The sequence below is a fragment of the Lissotriton helveticus genome, chromosome 3_1 (assembly GCF_964261635.1).
Source record: "Lissotriton helveticus chromosome 3_1, aLisHel1.1, whole genome shotgun sequence".
NCBI lineage: Eukaryota > Metazoa > Chordata > Amphibia > Caudata > Salamandridae > Lissotriton > Lissotriton helveticus.
Genome location: NC_136061.1, coordinates 1,857,452,413 through 1,857,475,228, shown reverse-complemented (window position 1 = coordinate 1,857,475,228; position 22,816 = coordinate 1,857,452,413). Strand labels below are relative to the sequence as shown.

Below are 22,816 nucleotides of genomic sequence, written 5' to 3'. Positions count from 1 at the left end.
ATCCCCCCTTCTGGGGTCACACAGGCTGCCATGACCAGCTCTCACCCCTTCCAGGGCACTGTCACCAGGACACCACTTTCCTTTCCGAAACCCTTGTTTTCAGGCCAGTCTGTACCAGCGCTTCTCTTTAACCGACATGGACAACAACTCCCAGAATCCTGTTGTAAAGTGAACGCAAAATACTGATAACAGTGCCCTGGTGACTGAGTGCGATGTACCACTCTCTGCCGAAGACATAGTGTAATTTGTGAAAAAGGAATCTGAGTCCTTACACTACACTCTCCCGCCTTGGGCCTCACAGATCACAATGTAGTGCCTGAACCCATTCACAGCGCTCCTGCTACCCAACATAGCCGACTTTTTAACACAGCCTTATGTTTTCCAAGACATCCTTTACTGGCACCTCTTTGGAAACAAATCTGTGCCCCTATGTATGGGGGAGTTAGTTCACACACAGCCTCTCCCCCGGGGCCGCCAGGCCTCAGGGTTATTGACTATCCCATGACAGAGAACCCTTTCTGGTGAAGAATGCGCTCCTCTTTTCAGCGATCTTCATGTTAAAAGGTGGAGCTGGAAATGAACATTATCGGACAGAACACGAGCGCGTTCTGCATTTTGGGTCATTTGGAGTAAACCCGATAGGGTAACTCCACCACCAGCTTATTGCTCTTTGAGTATAACTCCTTGTGTGTTATCCAGCCAGTGCAATGCCACCTGCACAATGCAACTTCACCCATGTCCTTGTAAAAATGCCTCAACACATTTCCCCCGTACAATGCACCTGAAAAATATCTGCACAATGCCCATCACAACCCTGTGCATTGCCCCATTCGCTATGCTCACAGAAAAATACACCTGCACTCCGCCTAATGCACAACAGCCCTCTTCAGTCCACCTAATCGGGGCCCCTGCACAATACTTTTCATTGATTACCCACGTTCAAAGCCCTATCGCAAGGTATGCACATATTGCCCCTCCATCATGTTGCACATCGAATACCCATGAAACTACTCGTTCATGATGCTCCTGCGTTGTGCTTCGATGCAATGAAAGCAGCATATTGCCGCTACACTGTTCACTACTCGGCGCCGTTCACTATATATATATTTCTGTGAGCCATCTGTTTACATGGACCCTACTCACTCTCTACTACTCTCTCTACCACTCTCTCTACTACTCTCTAATCCTCACCCTCTACTACTCACTCTCTACTACTCTCTACTACTCACTCTCTACTACTCTCTCTACCACTCTCTCTACTACTCTCTAATCTTCACTCTCTACTACTCACTCTCTACTACTCACTCTACTACTCACCCTCTACTACTCACCCTCTACTACTCACCCTCTACTACTCACTCTCTACTACTCACCCTCTACTACTCACTCCCTACTCACTCTACTCCTCACTCTCTACTACTCTCTACTACTCTCTCTCTACTACTCACTCTATGCTACTCTCTACTACTCACCACTTCACTTTACTCTCTACTACTCACTCTCTACTACTCTACTCTACTACCCATGCTATACTATTCACTCTCTACTACTCTCTGCTCACTCTCTATTACTCTACTACTCACTCTTCTACTCTCTACTACTCACTCTACTACTTTCTGCTAACTCTCTACTCTATGCTCTACTCTCTACTACTCACTCGCTACCTCTACCTCTCTCTACCTCTCTACGTGCAAACATATATGTGCATATATATATGCATATGCATTTCTTTATATGTATGTGTATGCATATACATCTGCAAAATCTATTTAAATACAAATATAAATGCATGCATACATATACATATACAAAAACAACAGTTGATGGACAGAATGCAGAACAATGTCATACATTCACCCCAGTACAGAGATCTGGGCCTAAATCCATCGTTTTTTTGCACTCCACACCAACCCAGTTCAGACATGGCCATATGCAAATCAGCCTTGACCCTGTGCCTCATGGGAAGAGTCCAGCTGAACTGCCAAGCCATGCCTTCCCTGGACCGGAATCAAGCATCCTAGGACCGGTTTCTGGCTATCAGCCGTCATTATCCAGGATAGCTTAACTCCAGTGGCGTGGAGAGCACGAGACTCACGTCTGAGCATACCCATCCCACTGGGGTGGTGTGGAGTGCAAAAAAACGATGGATTTAGGCCCAGATCTCTGTACTGGGGTGAATGTATGACATTGTTCTGCATTCTGTCCATCAACTGTTGTTTTTGCATTTGTCACCCCGAGTGGGACGGGTATGCTCAGAAGTGAGTCCCGTGCTCTCCACGCCACTGGAGTTAACACCTTAGGAGCTAGTAAACAAACCTCCCCAGTGCTGCGCTGTCCATTATCCAGTGCTGAACTGGATGTCCAGCGGTCGCACGCAGCACTGGGGAGGTAGTGCCCGTGACGACCGTTGGCCGACGGCAGCACCTAAAGGGTTAAGCTATCCTGGCTGAAGACGGCTGATAGCCAGAAACCGGTCCTAGGATGCTTGATTCCGGTCCAGGGAAGACATGGCTTGGCAGTTCGGGGTGGACTGTTCCCATGAGGCACAGGGTCAAGACTGATTTGCATATGGCCATGTCTGAACTGGGGTGGCTTGGTGAGCAAAATAACAATGGATTAAACCCAGATCTGTGACTGGGGGTGAATGTTTTGCCATTGTGCAACATTCCATCCATCATCTTGTGTGTTTTGCTGTTCACCCTATGTGGGAAGGGTATGCCAAGACGTGGGTCCCGTGCTCACTAAGCCACTGGAGTCAAGCTATCCTGGCTGAAGACGGCTGATAGCCAGAAACCGGTCCTAGGATGCTTGATTCCGGTCCAGGGAAGACATGGCTTGGCAGTTCGGGCTGGACTGTTCCCATGAGGCACAGGGTCAAGACTGATTTGCATATGGCCATGTCTGAACTGTGGTGGCTTGGTGAGCAAAATAACGATGGATTAAACCCAGATCTGTGACTGGGGGTGAATGTTTTGCCATTGTGCAATATTCCATCCATCATCTTGTGTGTTTTACATATACATATATGCATACATATGCATGCTATGCACATGGAAGTTTGAAAAACACTAATAAAGGCAAAGCTAAAAAGCCACCTAATTACAAACAGAATTGCTTTAACTTAAACGAGAACAAGATCTATTGCATTTTCATTGCTTGTTTCATATATCGTACACTCCTCTTATTTTCAGGTACTCCTCTACTTGTACACAAGTTCCAATTACACTTCTAACTGAGCTGTTCAATTGTCATTGCCCAGCTGAGAAGTGCTGATGAATGCCCCATAAATAGTACAACAATGTTGTTGCTTTGTAAATCATAGAGTTGCTGATAAGTATTGTGACTGCTGCCTCGATAAAATCCCTATTGGGAAATGTAGCTAATTACCTTTTAATGATTAAGAAGTGTCAACCATACATCGGACTGAGAAATTTGCACAAAAAACGCTGAATTAGAGCTACTGCTTGCATCTTCTTGTCTACAGTTTACAGAGACCTCCCTCCCCGAACATCTGTTAGAACTAACAGCTCATGACATTCCAATTGGCCAACTAGGAGTATCTAGAAGCTTCCGCCTGGCCCCACTGCCCGGCCGCTGCGTCGACGGCAGGACGTATCGAGTTGCTGCGGCCTATTGAGCCAGCGGCTGGCGGACTCAGTGTGGCCCCGGCACATGAATTAATAAGAGCGCGTCTCAGTTTTCCAGAGCCGCTGCTCGACAGACAGATCATCTAAATGCAACGCCCAAGAATTAAAACTACAAAACAAATTGTGTTATTTGCTCCCCCGGCAGACCTGCAAATAATGGGCGCAACCAGAGAGGTGCTTTGGGATAACGTCCATGGATATTGTTTGCTTTGGCTTTGGAAGTTAGGGCTTCTGACTCTCCCGAGTTGCTTGTATGGATTAGCAAAGAATGCAGCAGGATTACCCATTCAGTTGTCGTAGATAAGGTTACCTGCATTACCTGGGAGAGGAGTATCATTACCGCACACGTGGCTGGCAGAAGTACCTTTTGTCTGTCAACAGGTGTTGTCAAAAAAGGTTTTCAACCCTCGAGACACTTTCTCCCTCCCTCTTTTTCTCTCTCATTTGCACGCATGCTCACCAAACTCGCGTCCACAAGAATAAACTCTTTTTCATCAGCTGTAATTCTTTCCAGGAAACAGTGTTTTCTAAAATAACTTCCTCAACAGTCTTATGTTCTCAACTCTCATTCGATGAGTACTCTTTCTCTTACAAGGAAATGCACATATTGTGGATATTTCGTTTTTTAAACGTGGGTGTGTCCGTCGATGACGTATGAGTCAATGCGTCGACAAACATAGCCCGACAAACGGTTCCAAAAGTACAGGATACATGTATTGCTAGTTCACGCTGCTGGATTTATTTACAACCCAATGGGTTTTTGTTTAATTCACATTAAATGTATGTCTGTGCCCACAGTGGTCACTGCATTTATTGCACTATATGAACACCTTTGAATAATATATTGAGGAGAGACTTCTCTTTGATTAAATAAATTGGTTTCTAAACAGGCCGAATTTCTCTCTGTCATATTTACCAACTAATACAACTGTTCGCAGATGTCGTGAGACAGAGACCCCTCCTCAATGAGCACATAACCATGGGCCATATCTATTGGTGTATGGTTGCAAAATACTGGTTGCAGTTTGCGACCAGTATTTTTGAGACCAGTAAAGATTTTTAAGTACTGACCTATGTACTAATAGGTTGGTTGTTAAAAATCCGAATCATAGTGGGCCAGAATCCGACCTACCTCATGCATTTAAATTAAATAGGTGGCAAATTCGGACTCTCTACAAGTCATTGCCATCACAGGGAAGGCGGGCTGCTGTGGTCAGCAGTCCACCATGTTTGTGACTGCTTGTGAATAAAGCAATATTTCTTTTAATACAGCTCATTTTCCTTCAACGCAAATGGGATACACTTAAAAAAGTTAAGTTTCACAAACCTTTTCTAAGAGTAAACGGTGGTCCCATGCACCACTGCCCACTCCTACAAAATGTTTTTTCCTAAATTAACTAAAGGGGTGGGGTCCTTTGAGGACCCATTCAGTTTGCAAATGGATTACCACAACCCTTGTGTAGTCAGCAAAATATGAATATTTTGCCACCGAATTTCGGTTGCAGAACATGCGTACCATAAGGAATAGGTATTTGAAGGCAATGCCCTAAACATGCCCCTTCCAAATACCTATTCTGCGTGTTTTCTAAATGCACTTAACAATTCAGAAAACCTGTTCAGAATTGTTAAATGGTCTTTGTACATTTGAAAAAAGGTTTTAGCATTAGGTAGCCCGCTGATTTATCGAATCAGATGGTTTGTGAACTTAACAGCCCTTTTTACTTCTGTCCCCTCTTTTGAACAGGGTGGGAGGACCTTGTGATGCCTCAGTTTCAACAGACCTTTAGTGCACTGCATTGATCACCTTGGTAACTGGACATGTGTCTAAACAGTCCTCAGAAAGAGAGACAGTAAAAACAATAAACAAGCATTGGTAAAGCAAATAAGTCTCGGCAATGCCCGAGCAATTGGCCTTGTCAATGTGAATGTATTTTAGCCATGTTGTCTAGCAGCACGTCTACTGTTCAGCATGGCTCAAAGTTACTGAAAGTCCAGAATCACAGGATGTTGAGCTGACGCTGAGTTCTTTGCCCCTCGTGTTGAGTTTATTGTTCTTCCCCTCCTAACTCAAAAAAATGCTACGAGGTGGCCTGCGTTAGCCACATGATAGCACTTCTTTTCAGTGCCTTTGCTTGTTCGGTGCTACAGGTTTTTGCTGAACAAATCTGGAAGTGATAGTGAGAAACTGCTGAGGAGCAGCTCTGTACTGAAGCCAGGGTGTGCCGTAACGATCAAAGCTGTGGTTAGGGGAACTGGGGAACCATGTTCAAATCTTGGGGTCAGCTGAACAATTTGTGATTCTGGGTAAAGCACTTACGCTTCCCCCTGCCAATGACAAATAATATGTCAATGTGTAATGTCGCTGTTGTTAGCACTATGGCCAGATGGAGGACAGAACAAGTGCTCAAATATCATCGTATTGTGTAAGAAAATAAATAAATAAAAGCAGCAGCGTTGAGGGGGATGGGTCAACCCAGGAAGGAATGAGAAGGTCAACAAGCAACAATGGGAGAGGGTGGAAGGGGGCACTCCAATACCATTGGCATGTGTTTGCACTATGGTAAGAGGGAGGACAGAGCAAGCACTCTTATACCATTTGATCTTGCAAAAAAAAACAACCAAGTGCTATTCACGTTTTAACAGCTTTTTAAGAAACGCATTAGTTTATGTACATAAAGAAAACAATAGCTTCGCAAACCGGGAGCAGTGTAAGGAGACATGTTCTTGTTCCATGCGCAACGGGAGGGTGAAACAAAAGAAGAGGGCTTAACACCCACATGCATTGGCAAATGGGATCAAAGGAAATGAGAGTGATACTGAAGTTTACCAATGGTAGGAGATGGGTGGTCTGTATGCCAACAGATAGAACACATCATGTCTCTTTGATACCGCGCATCTGTTGTCTAGCCGACACCTAATAAAAGCATAACTAACCGCGTGCAAGCAAGAAGTAAAGTTGCAGCCTTTGTGGGAATGTGGATGTCAGTCAATCACTTCAGAAGCACAGCAGCCATTTCTAGGGGGCCTGTAGGAAGAAGGGCTGACACAGCTGGATCCCCGATGGCAAACTCAACGTCAGTGACCTATAGATGAGCTTCCTTTATCTTGGTCACTTACTCGTGACCTCGCCCCTCTGAGGACCCCGCCTAGCAGACCCGGCAGCAAGAAAGCCCCATGGTTCACCGACGAACTCAAGAGCTCCAAGAGGAACTGCTGAGCCCTCGAGAAAGCCTGGCGCAGAGACCCAACACCGGACAACATGACTGCCCTCAAGCTCGCCACCCGAAAACACCACCAACTGATTCACGCCACCAAGAAAACTGCATTCAAGGAACGACTGGACAACAACGCACACAACAGCAAGGAACTCTTCAACATCTTCAAAGAGCTCTCCAACCCCAACGCCGGAAACAACGACATCACCCCTTCACAAGACCTCTGCAACTCCCTCGCCTCCTACTTCTACAACAAGATCGAAGACATACACAACAGCTTCAGCACTCAACCGACGCACGCCACGACCGAACCACCACCCCCCACCACCGCCCTCCGCGCCTGGACCCTGATCAGCACCGAAGACACCGTCCGCACAATGAACTCCATCCACTCCGGATCTCCGACCGACCCCTGCCCCCACCACGTCTTCAACAAGGCCTACGCTGTCATCGCACCCCACCTGCGGGACATCATCAACACCTCCTTCGACACCGCTACCTTCCCGGAGAGCTGGAAGCACGCCGAACTCAGCGCGCTACTTAAGAAGCCAGCAGCCGACCCCACCGACCTCAAGAACTACCGCCCCATCTCGCTGCTCCCGTTTCCTGCAAAAGTCATCGAGAAGACCGCCAACAAGCAGCTGGCCGCCTTCCTCGAGACGAACGGATCCCTCGACCTCTCGCAGTCTGGATTCCGGGCCAACCACAGCACCGAGACTGCCCTGATCGCAGCCACCGATGACATCCGAGCCCTGCTCGACACGGAGAAACAGCGGCCCTCATCCTCCTAGACCTCTCCGCGGCTTTCGACACTGTCTGCCACCGCACCCTAGTGCAGCGCCTCAACAACGTCGGAATCCAGGAGAAGGCACTGGAGTGGATCATCTCCTTCCTCGCCGGAAGGACACAGAGAGTCCGCCTCCCCCCGTTCAGGTCAGAAGCCACCGAAGTCATCTGCGGCGTCCCTCACGGCTCCTCGCTCAGCCCAACCCTCTTCAACATCTACATGAGCCCCCTCGCAGCCATCGCACGCCAACACAACCTCAACATCATCTCCTACGCCGACGACACCCAGCTGATCCTCTCCCTCACCAACGACCCCGCCGCCGCCAGAGCCAACCTACACGAAGGGATGACAGACGTAGCCAAGTGGATGATGAACAGCCGCCTGAAACTGAACTCGGACAAGACGGAAGTCCTCATCCTGGGATCCTCACCCTCCGCCTGGGACGACTCCTGGTGGCCCCCCGCCCTGGGGAGCGCTCCCAAACCAACAGACCACGCACGCAACCTGGGCTTCATCCTGGACTCCTCCCTCTCCATGACCAGACAAATCAACGCCGTCTCCTCGTCATGCTTCAACATCCTGCGCATGCTACGTAAGATCTTCCGGTGGATCCCCACCGAGACCAGGAAGACGGTCACCCAGGCCCTCGTCACCAGCCGTCTGGACTACGGCAACTCCCTCTACGCCGGTACCACCGCCAAACTCCAGAAGAATGATTCAAAAGGGGGTGGTGATGGACAGAGTACCTGAATTAAGCAGAACACTCCTACCCAGTCAAATGATCAGGGCTTGATCCATCACCGTTTTTTAGCTCACTGCACCATCCCAGTTCAGAACCTGGTTACATGCAAATTAGTCTGACCCTGGCCCAGTGCATCATGGGAACAGGGCAGACCAAACTACCAAGCCAATTCTTTACTGGAAAGGAAACAAGCTTCCGGGGACCGGTTTCTGGCATTACAGCCGTCTTCGGCCCGGCTTGCTTGAATCCTGATGAGAAGAGACTCCAGCGAATCCAGAACGCCTCAGCACGACTCATCCTGGACATCCCCCGTCGCAGCCACATCTCCGGACACCTGAGAGACCTGCACTGGCTCCCGGTCAACAAGAGAATCACCTTCCGTCTCCTCACCCACGCACACAAAGCCCTACACAACCAAGGCCCAGGATACCTCAACAGCCGCCTCAACTTCTACGCTCCCACACGCCAGCTTCGATCGACCGGCCACGCCCTCGCCACCGTCCCCCGCTTCCGAAGAGCCACCAGAGGGGGAAGGTCCTTCTCTTACCTGGCCGCCAAGACCTGGAACTCCCTCCCGACTCACCCCCGCCTGACCAGGGACCACCTCGCCTTCAGGAAGCAGCTCAAGACCTGGCTGTTCGAGCAGTAGCGGACCCGCCCTCCCCTAGCGCCTTGAGACGCTCCGGGTGAGTAGTGCGCTATATAAATGCTTTGATTGATTGATTGATGTAATCTCACTAAAATGATAAGGGTAGCGTTGTTGGCATTAATGACATTTACCTATAAATTACATTGCTGCATCCGACTGCTTTCCATGGCCCCAAAGCCTTTCTATACTTCTCGGTTAATTGGGTCTTGCAATGCAAAGAATTCTGGGAGCCACTGTACTGGGCAAACACAAGGAGATGATGGACGGAGTGCTGAAACTTTTCAGACACTCACCCCCAGTCACAGATCTGGGTTGAATCCATCATCGTTCTTTAGTTCACTTTGCCACCCCAGTTCAGACACAGCTATATACAAATCAGTCTTGACCATGTGTCTCATGGGAACAGTCCAGCCAGAACTGCCGAGCCATGTCTTCCCTGGACCAGAAACAAGCATCCTGAGACCGGTTTCAGTCTAACAGCCATGGTACTGGTCCAAGTATTCCTGCTAGTCAGCAGGCTTGCGTGACCCAATGAGAATTTGGGCACTACGACTAGCTGGGCTGCTGCCCTGCATTAGCAGCTTACCCAGACAGAACAATGACAAACCAACTGCTGAAACATTCATGCTGGTCAGGCAATCTGTCACGAAGGCAGGATCTGTTCACACAGAGCGGGTGACTGGGAAGACTAGGTTTCAGTCCTGCAAGCTAATTACGTCACCCCTCCACTTGTTGCAGTTCACTTTGTGTGGTGTTTAAATGAAGTGTGCCACATTTAATATATTTATGCAGCAGTAACTCATATTTCTATTTCATTTTTTAATATTTTGAAAATAAGCATTCCCCAGAATGCCACCACACCAACAAAAAGACATGATTTTGTGGGAAGGAAAGCAAAACTATAACACAGATGTTTTGGTGTAAGCAGAGTTAACACCATTTTTTTAAAAATTTCTTTATTGGGTTTTGCATTTACATAAGTGATACAGATTTGCTTGGTTTTTGCATTGTTACAGCTACAATTCTTTAACCAGAGACATCATTGTTACATATTATTGCTTATGAGCATTCACATACATACAGCTATATGCACTGCCGTTTTTAGGTCTCGTCCTATTAATCGCGCAAGCGATAATAGGACGAGAGTATAGGAGGCCAAATAAGCTTTGAAACCATCGCGGATTTCGTCGAGTGCATGTGCTCATGCACGCGCTTGCCATTTGCTCTCCGAGCCGCCTGCCTGCTTCACACTTCAAAGGAATGCACCCCCCCGCCCATGCAATGCCGAGAGCCAGCGCTTCCCTCCCACTCGCTCACTCCCCTTCTCCCCGCCCCCCCACCCCATCCGACTTGTTTGTATTGTACTTAAGCCATGTTCAAGGGCACAATCTCTCCCTCGAGGTCGGGCCTGTATATACATATGACTGACGCCATTTAAGATTATTAATGTATCCATAACCCTTCTACTGTATGCATCGTTTAAGTTGTGTCACCAAAAATCTATTGGTTTCTGTATTATATGTAATGCAGCACAAACTAGTAGCACGCCTTACATTATAGCCCCTCTCTGACCAACCCGACCCAATGCACTATTAAGCACACATATAACATAACTTAGGATGTCCGCTTTCATCCCACAACATTGCATACTATTATTGGATAAAAACCTCCGGTTAGTCGTTTAATTTCACAAGTTAATTGGCTGTGCTCCCACCACGCGCATCTGTGTAGGTTTCATGTTACAAGGACACAGTCAGTCTTTCCTCGCATACACCTAGTGACACTTACGCCAATGGCGGCGCATGTCAAATAGGCAACGCGCGAGGGCCCGGGTTGTCATTCGGAGAATAACACGGACTGAGTGAGACGTCCCAGTTTTGCCACTTGAGTAAGTATGAACCTGTTGCCTCGAATCACGATCGACCGATGTGTATGATTGTATAGGCCTTCACTCTCTCTAGGAATAAGTCCCGCTATACTCGGAACGGGCCGTTTTTTCGTTGTAAGACACCACGGTCTGCACACGAGTTTTTGCTTAAAATCACGCGTCTGCCTTAGTGATACACCACTCCATCACCTTTGTAGTAACGCCTTCAACCGGGCACACACTATGCATACTCGAGCGCCGCACATAGACATGCTCAGCCGAAAAAATATCGTGCTCTTTGGATAGTCACTGTTCACGTCAGTCACCATGAATTTAACCGAATACCTGGCTGTGCTCTGTTCTAAGACACCACAGTTTTGACATAAGTTGTGTCCACTTACAGTCACGCGCCAATATTAGGAAAAGTTTACCTTATTATTGAAAGCGTGCATGACGCACCACAACCTTGCATATATTATGTATAATCCGGAAATAATATCGAGCCCTTTGAATAGTCACTGTTCACGTCAGTCACTGTGAATTTAACTGAATCCTTGTCTGTGTTCTGTTCTAAGACACCACAGTTTCGACACGAGTTGTGTCCACTTAGAGTCACGCGCCAACATCAGGAAAAGTCTACCTTAGTATTGAAAGAGTGTATGACGCGCCACAACCCGGCATATATTATGTATAATCGTTTGCATGTCTGGGAGAATCAGCTCTATTAGCATGAGCAGGCCGATCTTTCACTGTTCACATTAGTCACTGTAAACCCTAGCTCACCCGCGGATGCATGGCCCAAACACCGCTGATCAAGAGCAGTGAACTCGTATTCTCCCTAGCCACTGCATAAATATATTATCACTCGAGTTCAAAATGTGTGCCGCTATAACAATTCATCAGCATGACTACAAGAGACTCCAGCACTGAAACCTGGATCCGATTTCTTCCAGGCGCTCGCCACGGCGGCCTCACCCTTCCACAGCACCACTCAGCACCACCACAGCACCACTCAGCGCCACCACAGCATTACTCAGCGCCACCCCAGCATCACTCAGCGCCACCCCAGCATCACTCAGCACCACCACAGCACCACAACAGCACCACTCAGCGCCACCCCAGCATCACTCAGCACCACCACAGCACCACTCAGCACCACCACATCATCACTCAGCACTACCCAGCATCACTCAGCACGCACCACATTATCACTCAGCACCACCACATTATCACTCAGCACCACCAAATTATCACTCAGCACCACAACAGCACCACTCAGCATCACCACAGCATCACTCAGCGCCACCCCAGCATCACTCAGCACCACCCCAGCATCACTCAGCACCTCCACAGCATCACTCAGCACCACCACAGCATCACTCAGCACCACCACAGCATCACTCAGCACCACCACAGCATCACTCAGCACCACCACATCACTCAGCACCACCACAGCACCACTCAGTCCCACCACAGCATCACTCAGCCCCACCACAGCATCACCACAGCACCACTCAGCACCACCACAGCATCACTCAGCACCACCACAGCATCACCACAGCACCACCACAGCACCACCACAGCATCACCACAGCACCACTCAGCACCACCACAGCATCACTCAGCACCACCACAGCACCACTCAGCACCACCACAGCACCACTCAGCACCACCACATTATCACTCAGCACCACCACATTATCACTCAGCACCACCACATTATCACTCAGCACCACCACAGCACCACTCAGCACCACCGCAGCACCACTCAGCACCACCACAGCATCACTCAGCGCATCAATCTGTGCAACCATTCAACAACAACTGGTTCAAATATGTTCTCTCAATGTTTCAAGCTTTATTACAAATGTCACAAAAAGATGTTAATATTTCACTTCTGTTCTTGGATTTTCGTCACAATAAAATACACTGAACATAATCTTCACAAAAGTTATTTACAAAAGTTTAAGCTATTGCCATTATAAATTACAATCACTTTTATTTAAGTGTTAATTATTTAAAAAAATTAAAAACCATTGTTATTTGTAATATCAATACATCTAAGTCACGTAAATACAAAACATGTTGCATTACAAATGCTATAGGTGTCACATTTGCGAAAGTTGTAACTATTGGCATTGTAAATGACAAAGCTATTAATTGAGCTATTTTCAAAACCAACACATAAATTGTCATTTACAAGACCAATAGCTCAAACTTTCCTAATGCGAGACCTATTGCATTGCAAATGCTTGTTTTTAAAATGGTTGTAGTTTGTGCCTCGAAACTTTCATTTTACAATGCGCATTCTGAAAGCCAACAACTGTGTGGTCTGTTTGGAATCGTGGCGCCAGCTACATGTTGTCTGCACGTGTGGCACGTCCTTTCCAGTATCCTAACTCTGGATGCGGATCATAACTGAACTGGGACAACATAAAATGTAATAGGTGATTTGGCGTATCAATCCCCGTGCTCCCCCAGCGTGCTTCTGTGTTGTCTTTAGCGTATGTGTCTCAAATGGCTATCCTCTTGGCTTATGTGCGCGTTGCATGGTGAGGGGCGGTTTGCAGTTAATTCATGTTGCTTCATCCTACTCTTCTTGCCTGCACTGTGTCATGTGCCATTTCTATTATACAGGTGGGGAATGGGTGGAATTCATAGTAGGAATGCTAGTGTTGTGGTTCTTTTGCAGTTCTGCCAGCACCACGTCCCAGCTGGCGGCGAGGGGAACCTTGCGTATGCCCAGGGTGTCTTCTCGGTGCAGCGCCATACTTTCTGCTTTTGCTCATATTAACATTGGGCGTCACCATGTTATTGTGGGGAAGGGGGGTCTGAAGACTTCCACCTCTTAGTGATCAGCCTTTTGGCTACTGCTATTCCCAGGTCCAAGAAGCTGGAGGTCACTGTGTTCCTGCAATTTCTACGAAATATATGCAATATGTATATGTGCCACTCTAGTGAGAGGGTGCAGCCAGTACATTGGGTCAGTATGTCTGCTACCTCCTTCATATATGTCAGCAAGGCGGGGAAGCTCCATAGCATATGCAATAGGTCAGCATTATTGTGCAGACATCTGGGGCATGTAGCATCCCCCGCTTTAAGTATTGGTTAATTTTCCCTGGGGTGAGGTATGGTGTGTGCATGATGTGGAATCGTATCTGTCGGAGTCGGGCATTCCTAGGGATTCAAGTTGGGCTTGATAGAACTGCAGTCCATTCAGTGTCTGTGAGTTGGCGGCCTATGTCGACTTCCCAGTGGCCTTGGAGCGGCGTCAGGTCTATAGCCGTGGGGTGTTGCAATGAGCTGGCAAACCATTTTATTAAGCGCCTTCCCTGTCCCATTATGTGTATGTATTGTATCGTGAGATACATCTCTGGTTCTGTGGAAAAGTCTCTCCAGCTTTCAGTGAGAGCAGCTATTATTGATCGGAGTAGAAATCGGCCCGGGGGTGGCTCCTCTTCCTCCACTAAGGATGTGTATGGGATCAGGGCTCCTTCACGATATAGGTCCCCAACATCCTGTGGCCCCACCTCCCACCAGCAGCAGGGCTCAGGAACTGTGGTGACTGCGGCACCCCTGGGTGTCGCCTCCAGCAGTAGGGCAGGGGAATGTGGGATGACCCTGCATGTGACATATAGTGTTCTGCGGTAGCATTTGTATGCCGCGCTGAGCAGCAGTTGGGCCGGATTTTCATTGATGCGCATGGATGGAACAGCTCCTACCGTTCCGAAAGAGAGAGCGGCTCACTGTTAGATGCAGTGTCATCTCTGTGGCGGTCTGCCTTCCATCTATCCATTGGAGCTGCGCGTCTAGATAGTAATGCTTCAGGTTCGAAGCTGCTAGGCGTCCCTGATCGACCAGCAGATATAACTTCCTTATCGACATGCGGTGTCTAGCGTTCCCCCATATGAAGACTTTTATCTGCCTCTCCAGCCGAGGGAAAAAGGAGGGTTGGATATAAATGGGGAGGTTTGCAAAGTAGTATAGGAGTCGCGGCAGGACCACCATTTTTATAAGGGCTACCCTGCCCGTCACGGATAGCGGCAGCGTGCTCCTGAACTGCATCTGGGAACGAATCGCTGTCAGAGCTCTACCCAGATTACCCTCCATCAGATCCGCCTGGGTCCTATACACTCTGATTCTGAGGTAACAGAATGTGTCCGCACACCATTCGTTCAGTTTGGACCGCGGGTCAATGTAGGTATCGCTAAAGGGATAAAGGCAGGACTTAGATGCATTGACTCGCAGCCCCGAGATTAAGGCAAAGTCGTGCAGTACGTGTGCCCGTAGCTGGGGCATTTGATAGGTGTCCCTTATGGACAAAAGGAGGTCATCCCTGTACAGTGATATCACATGTATGCCATCTCCCAGCAGGATGCCCTCGCCCAGCGTCTTGCGTATCACTACTGCCAGGGGCTCTATAGCCGCGAGAAGAACAGTGGGGATAGTGGACATCCCTGTCTAGTCCCTCTTTTCACTTGTATTGAGCCAGAGATATACAGGCCTGTTTTTACTCAGACTGACGGTGTGGCATATAGTGAACTCACCATGCCTATGAACTCCTCCCCAGTCTGTATCTTGCCAGCATTGAACCATGGGTGATCTTTGTTGTGGGATATTGGAGCATGCAGTTAGTAGCTTGGCATGAGCCAGAGGCATAGCCACCTATGACAAAGCAGATCAGATTACCAGTGCGATGACATTCTATAAATGCCGCTAGAGATATTAAGTCTGAGTGGGCCAATATCCTCCTGCTTTTAGTTTCAAATTTTAAATTCTGATATTTTGAATCTGTGTAATTGGGAATAAAACAGAAGTTGCATGTCCATGGCACCCCTAAGTAAACATATATTTCTTTGCAGGATGAACGAACAACAAGTTCGGCATCCACACTCTCCCAGCGATTTTGATATGTGTGTACCAACCCAAGCAACCCTTACAAAGACCTATTTGGAAATCTCCAGGTTCCCCATCGTTCAGATAGTCTCTGATCAAGACATAGGGGTCAATTAGGATGGCGGACGGACAAAGTCAGTCCGCCATCCTGTCGGAGGACGGGGCCGTCCGCCACAGGGGTGGATGTCCCGTGCCTTGAATTAGGATGCACACAGTGCCATCCTGCCACAGTGGCGGGTGCATCCCGCATTTTTTACATTGCAGCACCGCCCGCCGCAATGCAAAAAATGCATGTTGTGCGTTTCAAAGCACAACATGACAGGCACCGCGCGGTGCCTGCCATGTTGTATTTTGAAACTGCATGGCGGTGGCGATCCGTCAGCCATCATAATTGACCCCATAGTTATGCCAGAATAATAAGGGCAGCCTTACTAAGTTCTTCTTGTGCTCCGTTAGAGCATTCCAGGTGGTGAAGTCACTGCATTGTTGCATTGAGAATAATGGGTGACAAGGGCAATCTGGGCAAATTAGTACCCTCTGCACCCTCAAAAGACTATAAGAAGCCTAGACAACCAATAAGCTATCTGGAGACATAAGACACTTTTCAAAGTTGGAGCCCTGAACCATAATCAAGTCTAGCATTAAGTTGCTGCTGGAATTATTTCATTGCAGGCAGATCAGTGGCTATCTACTGGGTTTCCATTTAGGCCCTGGAGCCTCCTTCTTATATATACCATTTATTATTGGTTGCGCACACAAAATACTGAAGAAAATGTATGGCCACCAGCCAGATATGACAGCTGAATCGAATGGAATACACCTCTCTGATAATGGCAGGGACCGTCTCTTTAAACTTTAGGAGCTGTCCCAGCACACGAGAGATGCTTTACATTTTGGAGCAATGAGGACTGATATTTGTATGGCTCGTTGTCTGTGGTCAACAAGGCATGTTATATCTCAAAAGATGATCCTGCCCAACGAAGACCATCGGCCACATGACAGATGGGAGATATTTAGGTTCAGAGGTTCCAGCTAATGCAAAATTACAACAAATTGCCTCTGCACAGAAAGTACTGGAGCTTTAGCCTAGCAATCACGGTGCTGTTCAAGGTACCAGGAGGTGGGAGGATGGCAAATACCTCTGAAGCAGACACTCTGAAACTGAGCATTTTGAAGTCACTTGGTCACCCATAAGTAATTGTTTGTAAGATAACCATGAATTGAACAATAAAAGAGAAGGAACACGTTTAGAGCTTACTGTGCATGCTGTAAGACTGTGATCATGCGGTAGGAATTAATGTTTTGGTTAGTGGAAGGTATAAGTATTCGATTACTGGAAGTGAATTGTCATCTGGAAGAGTTGAATGTCTAGAGGTGACCAGAAGTGAACAATCACAGGGAAGGAAGGCTAAGGCACACTATATGTGAAAGGGGATTACAGTAACCAACCAGCCTTAACTCAACGACCCAAAATTTGGTAAACTAATATCATTGATCTCGCAATGATTGATTCTTCCAAAGAAAACCAGAGTGGTCTGGTTTATTGGCATTGAAGAAGGCAGTGAATAAGGGCATCCACTACTTTGACTTACAGCAAGGTTTCTCCTCTCTGGATGTTCTTGCCCGAGTCCTGAAGATTCTTGCCATGAAGGAGAGATTTTCTTCTAAAAACTCGGGAGTAAGCCACAAATTACTCGCTGAAATATCTATGAGTCAATATTTCCTGAGACAAGGTGGTCACTCATCATCACTTTGCTTAGTTTCTAAATAGCTACTTTGATCATTTGGGAAGTTGGCGAAGACAAAGCCTAAAAGACTACAGCCAAAACCTACTTTGTGGGATGACTAGGACACAATGGCGAGATTACGGTCGGCTTGATTATCTGGGATATGAGGATTAACCTTATTTACCACACCTATCGCAATTGCAAACTGTGTAATAAACCTCGCACCCCACATACATTTCCGGGGGTACGACCTGCCAAAATTAACCAAGGCAAAAATCCCTGATAAAAAATGGGGCATGAGGATTTTTGTACACCACGCACCAAAATTTTGATGCTGTGCCACATTTCAGGGTCAGTAATAAGAATTGGGTACTATTTATTGCCCCCAATATATTCCAATTACAGCGATTTCAGAATATATCGGGTACAATAAACATCTAGGCCTTTTTCCAGCTGACCATAATTAGGGTCAATGTAGAAAGCTGCACTGCACCACGAAAAGACGCTTGATAAATCCATTTTACTGTATGAAGTTTTTTCTTATAATTTAATTTTTTGGTATTTTTAGCAAAGCATTTGCTTCCTCATATGATGACCATGAGTCACCTATAAAACATATTTTTATTGGATGGCTTTTTAAATGTACTCTTACTTTGCAAGGTGGAGCTACTGTTTCAAGTAGAAAGAATAACATTACCTCGATATCTCCGAACATCAGGAGCTTGAAGCAGGAATTGCTGCGGTGTTAATAAAATATGCCCTTGGTACAGAGGGTTGGGATAACTTTCTCACACTCTTTACCCAAAACAATGTCGCATTGTTCTCGCCCTCCGTGTTGTCACATTGCTGCCTGCCTGCCAGCTGGAGAGCCAGTGGTTTATCTTTCTAGCAGTGTTTATTTTATGCAGAGGGGGTTGGCTGCTGAAAGCTGCTATTAACCGGGCCCCGCGGCCACGGGGGCCTCTTAGAAGTTGAATTATGAACGAGAAGGGCCTGGCTCAAGTGTCTGTTTACTAGTTGGCAAGAATATATACACTAGTGTGAGAGAGGAAGAGCTCAGCGTCCGCCCTCTGCCTAGCGGCACCCGGAAACAGGTAGAACAGGCCCCACACCAGAAGTACACATCGTCTCGAGGCAGGTGATGTTGAAAACAGTGCTTGAAAGGAACATTTAGGAACAGCAGTTACTCCCTATCCAAGAGTGCCTGCTTGCTACTGAGAAGTGCTGGTACTATCTCATTAAAAGTATTGCACTCCTGCAGGCACTCATGCCTTTCATGTATGAGAGGTGCATGTACTCAGTACCGGACAGTTACTACCTACCCGTTTAAAGCACGAGTTGAGAGATCTATGCTTGTTTGCACAAGCTCATGTCAGGCACGTTGTAGTGTACTGTACCATTTACGAAGTGCTTACCTATGTGGGGCTTTGAAGCAATTTTCCACTTCAAGCAGATCACAATACGTTGCAGGGTGCGTGGTTGGAGCGGTGTACTCTTAGTATTGAACTTAATTTGTAAGCATGAGAGCAACTAGACCCAAGCTCTGAGAAAAACTAAGATTTTGAATGGGGGGAACCATTTTCAAAACCATGAAAACAATTACTAGTGGGGGCCTCCCTTCACTGTTAAATGCTACATTGTAATATTCATTGGGCGCATATGCCTGGAAAGGTGTGGCATTCCGTGCTCCACTTTCTAGCACAAATTAGCAAATAATGGATTCTCTGGGCCCAGTTGAATAGAGAGTTACACATATTTTATAAGATATATATATATGATAACACTCACCTTCCACTGAATATTTTAGAAAATAGTGACCATTGGTACAGTAAATGCACATTTCTTTCTTTTTTTTCTATTCATACCCGTAGCACAATCACATAATAGATTTACCTTGCATGATAGGATTTTGCTACATGAGATAACTATTTTACTGTCATGGGGAGTCTGCCTCATATCCAAGCTCTGTAACACAAAAATACAGAATTTGTGCTCCCTGGTACAACACAGCAAACCTAATTTCCAACACTGATCAAACATTATCCGTTTTGGTAAGCTTTGGCATTTCGAAAACTTGAATTGCAATCCATGTTTGGAAACCTGTTGATGTAAAATAGCAGGAAGCATAGACGCCATAAATAGGGCGTGAACATCCATGGTTGCCTCGCAGCAAAGACCGGAGATCCAAAATCGCAACATAACCATGAACAAAACTGGATTCCAAAAGGAAAGTTTTGGCTAAAGAAGAAAATCAATTGGAAGAGTTGCAGGTATGCTAGGGTCTACTCAACATTGCAGCAAGCAGGGTAGTGAGCACAGTAAGTAGGCCCAGCAAGCGTAATCCCAACCTCAGAGGATTTTCAGAGACGGTACCAACCCTTCTCTTCAGGAATCATGAACTCCTAGATACTAATTACCTGCACGTAGTATTTTCTGTTTCATTATTGCCTTCCTTCCAACATTACCTTCTCGTCTGACCTCTTACAACATTTTTAAATGCCTGACTTCTCTAATTAAATGGTCTCTTTACTCCCAGTAGTCCTACTCCATCCCACCCAAATGTGTTTCTTAATCTGTGGGCTCACAGCAAAATGTAAGTCCCAGAACGAGGGTCATTGCTTACTTTTGTTACTGTGGAGCAGGTGCACACTCTTTTGGCTGCCCTGGTATCTATTGAACAGGGCATCAATTTGTAACTCTTCATCTCACTGTTACCCCATATATCAACCTCTTTGCCTTACTTGTTTCCTTCTGCCCTCACTTGTTTCCTATTATTGCTCATTTTCATCCCATCCCTACTTGTTGATCAGATGTCTAGGGCTGGCCATGAAAGGAACACTATTACTTCTGTCATAGTGAAGACAATTCCATTTCATTAAGGTTTCTTCGTCATTCGCTGTATTGGACTGTCCCTTTTTATCGCCTGGTCTCTCTTTTCTTTTTCCCATTCACAGCAATCTAAGTGCTTTGAGGTGACCTTATGGTTGCCTAAAGAGCTATATTAAAGTTGTGTCTGCGATTTCCACACCAAGCCAGACCAAACCTTTCTTTCCCTCTGGGCCTTTGTCTCTTTGGGGGCCTCATTCTCTCTGGGGCTGTCTTTGGATTTTTTGATTCACTTCTGGGTGACCCGCGAAAAGTAGCAAGATGGACCACTAAGGTTTCACATGCAGGTGGTAATGAGAAGGAATATGTAGTTGCCACCAAACAGTCCTTCATTCACTCTTATCAGATATTGTTTCTTAATTCAGTCTTTCATTCTTCTCTGCCTCTTAATCACACAGTGCATCACCCCCTGGCCCTACACAACTCAATGATTCCACCCCTCATACTTCTCTAAGTCCGTTTTCTACTCCTGATTTTATATCCACACTGAAATGCATTGCCCTCATCCATCTCTCTTAGTCATTCCCCTCCACATTCTCCTGTTTGATCTTCCCCCTAAGCTTACAACAAATAAGCCATCCTTACCCTCAACCCTTCCGCTGCCATCACCCATCTCACTGCAGCCCTTTCACTCACTTTTTCCCACATCCTTCTCCTGTGAGCACTTCTTTTCCTCATCTTATATTTTGCACTGGAAAGTTGCCTACAAGTAACATACAGTTGCACTTAGTGCTGCTTTGCATCACTTTGCTTCAGTGGGATGTTGCGTGAGTTTTCCCACGCTGCCTTCAATGGTTTATTACGCAAAGCCTTGTCTACTTAAATTGGTAGGTAGGGCTATGCACCTAAAACATTTTTTCTTGAGGCAGGTGTAGAGTAGAAGAAATGTTTTTATTTCTTCAGACTTTTCAAAATTTGCATTTCTGCTGCAATTGTTACATGAGATAATAGTACATTTACCCAATAGATATCATCTGCGTATGCTGACCTATCCTTGCAAGGCCGAGAAAGGAGGGTTGTAGGGGGTATTACCAAAAGCAGAAACATATCAAACACACCTTCAGGAAGCTGTATAGGGCCTTCAGAGGGCCAGCTAAATATTTAAGATGAAACTGACCACACCAGTAGTCCCAGGCCCGCTGCAGCTGATTCAGGGAGTAGAGGGATAGCTAGCCCAGTGGTTGTTGCACTCTAGTGGAAAGTATGTGAATGAGTAATCAGAGAGGTGCTCTTATCTTATTTTAGGATGCAGCGCTTAGCAGTTTAGGATTATGATCGTTAAGATTCGTGAGAAATACACAATTTTGATTTTGTATTGTGCTGGCATCTGTGATTCACTTTTTAAGTCTCATTATTGATTTATGATTACTGTATATTCTGTATTTGGAGGTCACTCACTCCGGGATCTGGTGGATCTGGGAGGAAACTGTGGCATAAGAGGGAGGTGAGCTTCCACAATAGACTAGGCCACAACTCTCCCAACTCCCTATCAAAATTGCCAGATCGTGTAAAATTTACTCATTCAGACAGTTTTGCACAAGAGACTGGCAATTTTATTTCACTCTTGAATCGAAATTTGTTCTAAACAACTAAGCAAACGGTTGTTTTTGCATTGATCGAGTGCTGCAAATATCATTTTTGATCTCGTCATAACTGCAAATGTCTGTGGAACATTGCTGGACAAAGGAAAAAAATTACCTGCAATCAGAGCGACACTGCAAGTCTATGATGCTGGCCTGTATCAAGACATTTTCCTCAATCAAAGTAATCCACTGGATTCTATGAAGGGGAGCAACTCACAAAACACATTGACATAGAAAATATTTTGCACTCTGAGGCGCATGCATGAAACACCAGGTGCATATGGGACATCATCTTGGGCCTATAAGGAGCAAAACAGTATTGTTGCTATAGTGAGCCTACTCTCAACCAAATACTATGGAACACTCGCCTAACCCAGGTACCAGTATCCAAAGTTTACAATTTCTGCACACTGATAGATTCCGCTTAATTTTGTCGTTTATAAACTCAGAAGCGAACACTCTTTCAACTTCTAAACTAATGCCAGTTTTTAACTTTTTTAGGTCTCGCCTGTCGATGCGCATGCGCATCGAGCTTGCGAGCCTATTGCGGCCTAAACAAGCTTTAACTAAGAAGCAAGGAATCGTGGCGATTCCTTGCAGTGCCCGTGACTTTTAAGCTCAATGCGCATGTGCATTGAGCTTAAAAGCGCGTGCACAGCCGCCCGCATTCCTCCGACACCTTTGAAGTGAAGCTTAGCTTCACTTCAAAGGCCCGGCTTCTTCACACCCACATGCCGCTCTGCCCCGCTCCGCCCCCTCCCCTGAGTCATCCTGCCTGCCCAGACTTCTCCTCCCCCCTAATTACATCCCGCTTTCA

The 22,816-nt window shown here is 46.5% G+C and overlaps 1 protein-coding gene across 1 annotated transcript in view; it reads left to right on the top strand.

The window, feature by feature from the left end:
* EPS8L2 (EPS8 signaling adaptor L2) overlaps positions 1-22,816 on the top strand; it is a 411,521-nt gene that overhangs the window by 193,292 nt on the left and 195,413 nt on the right. The window lies entirely within an intron of this gene.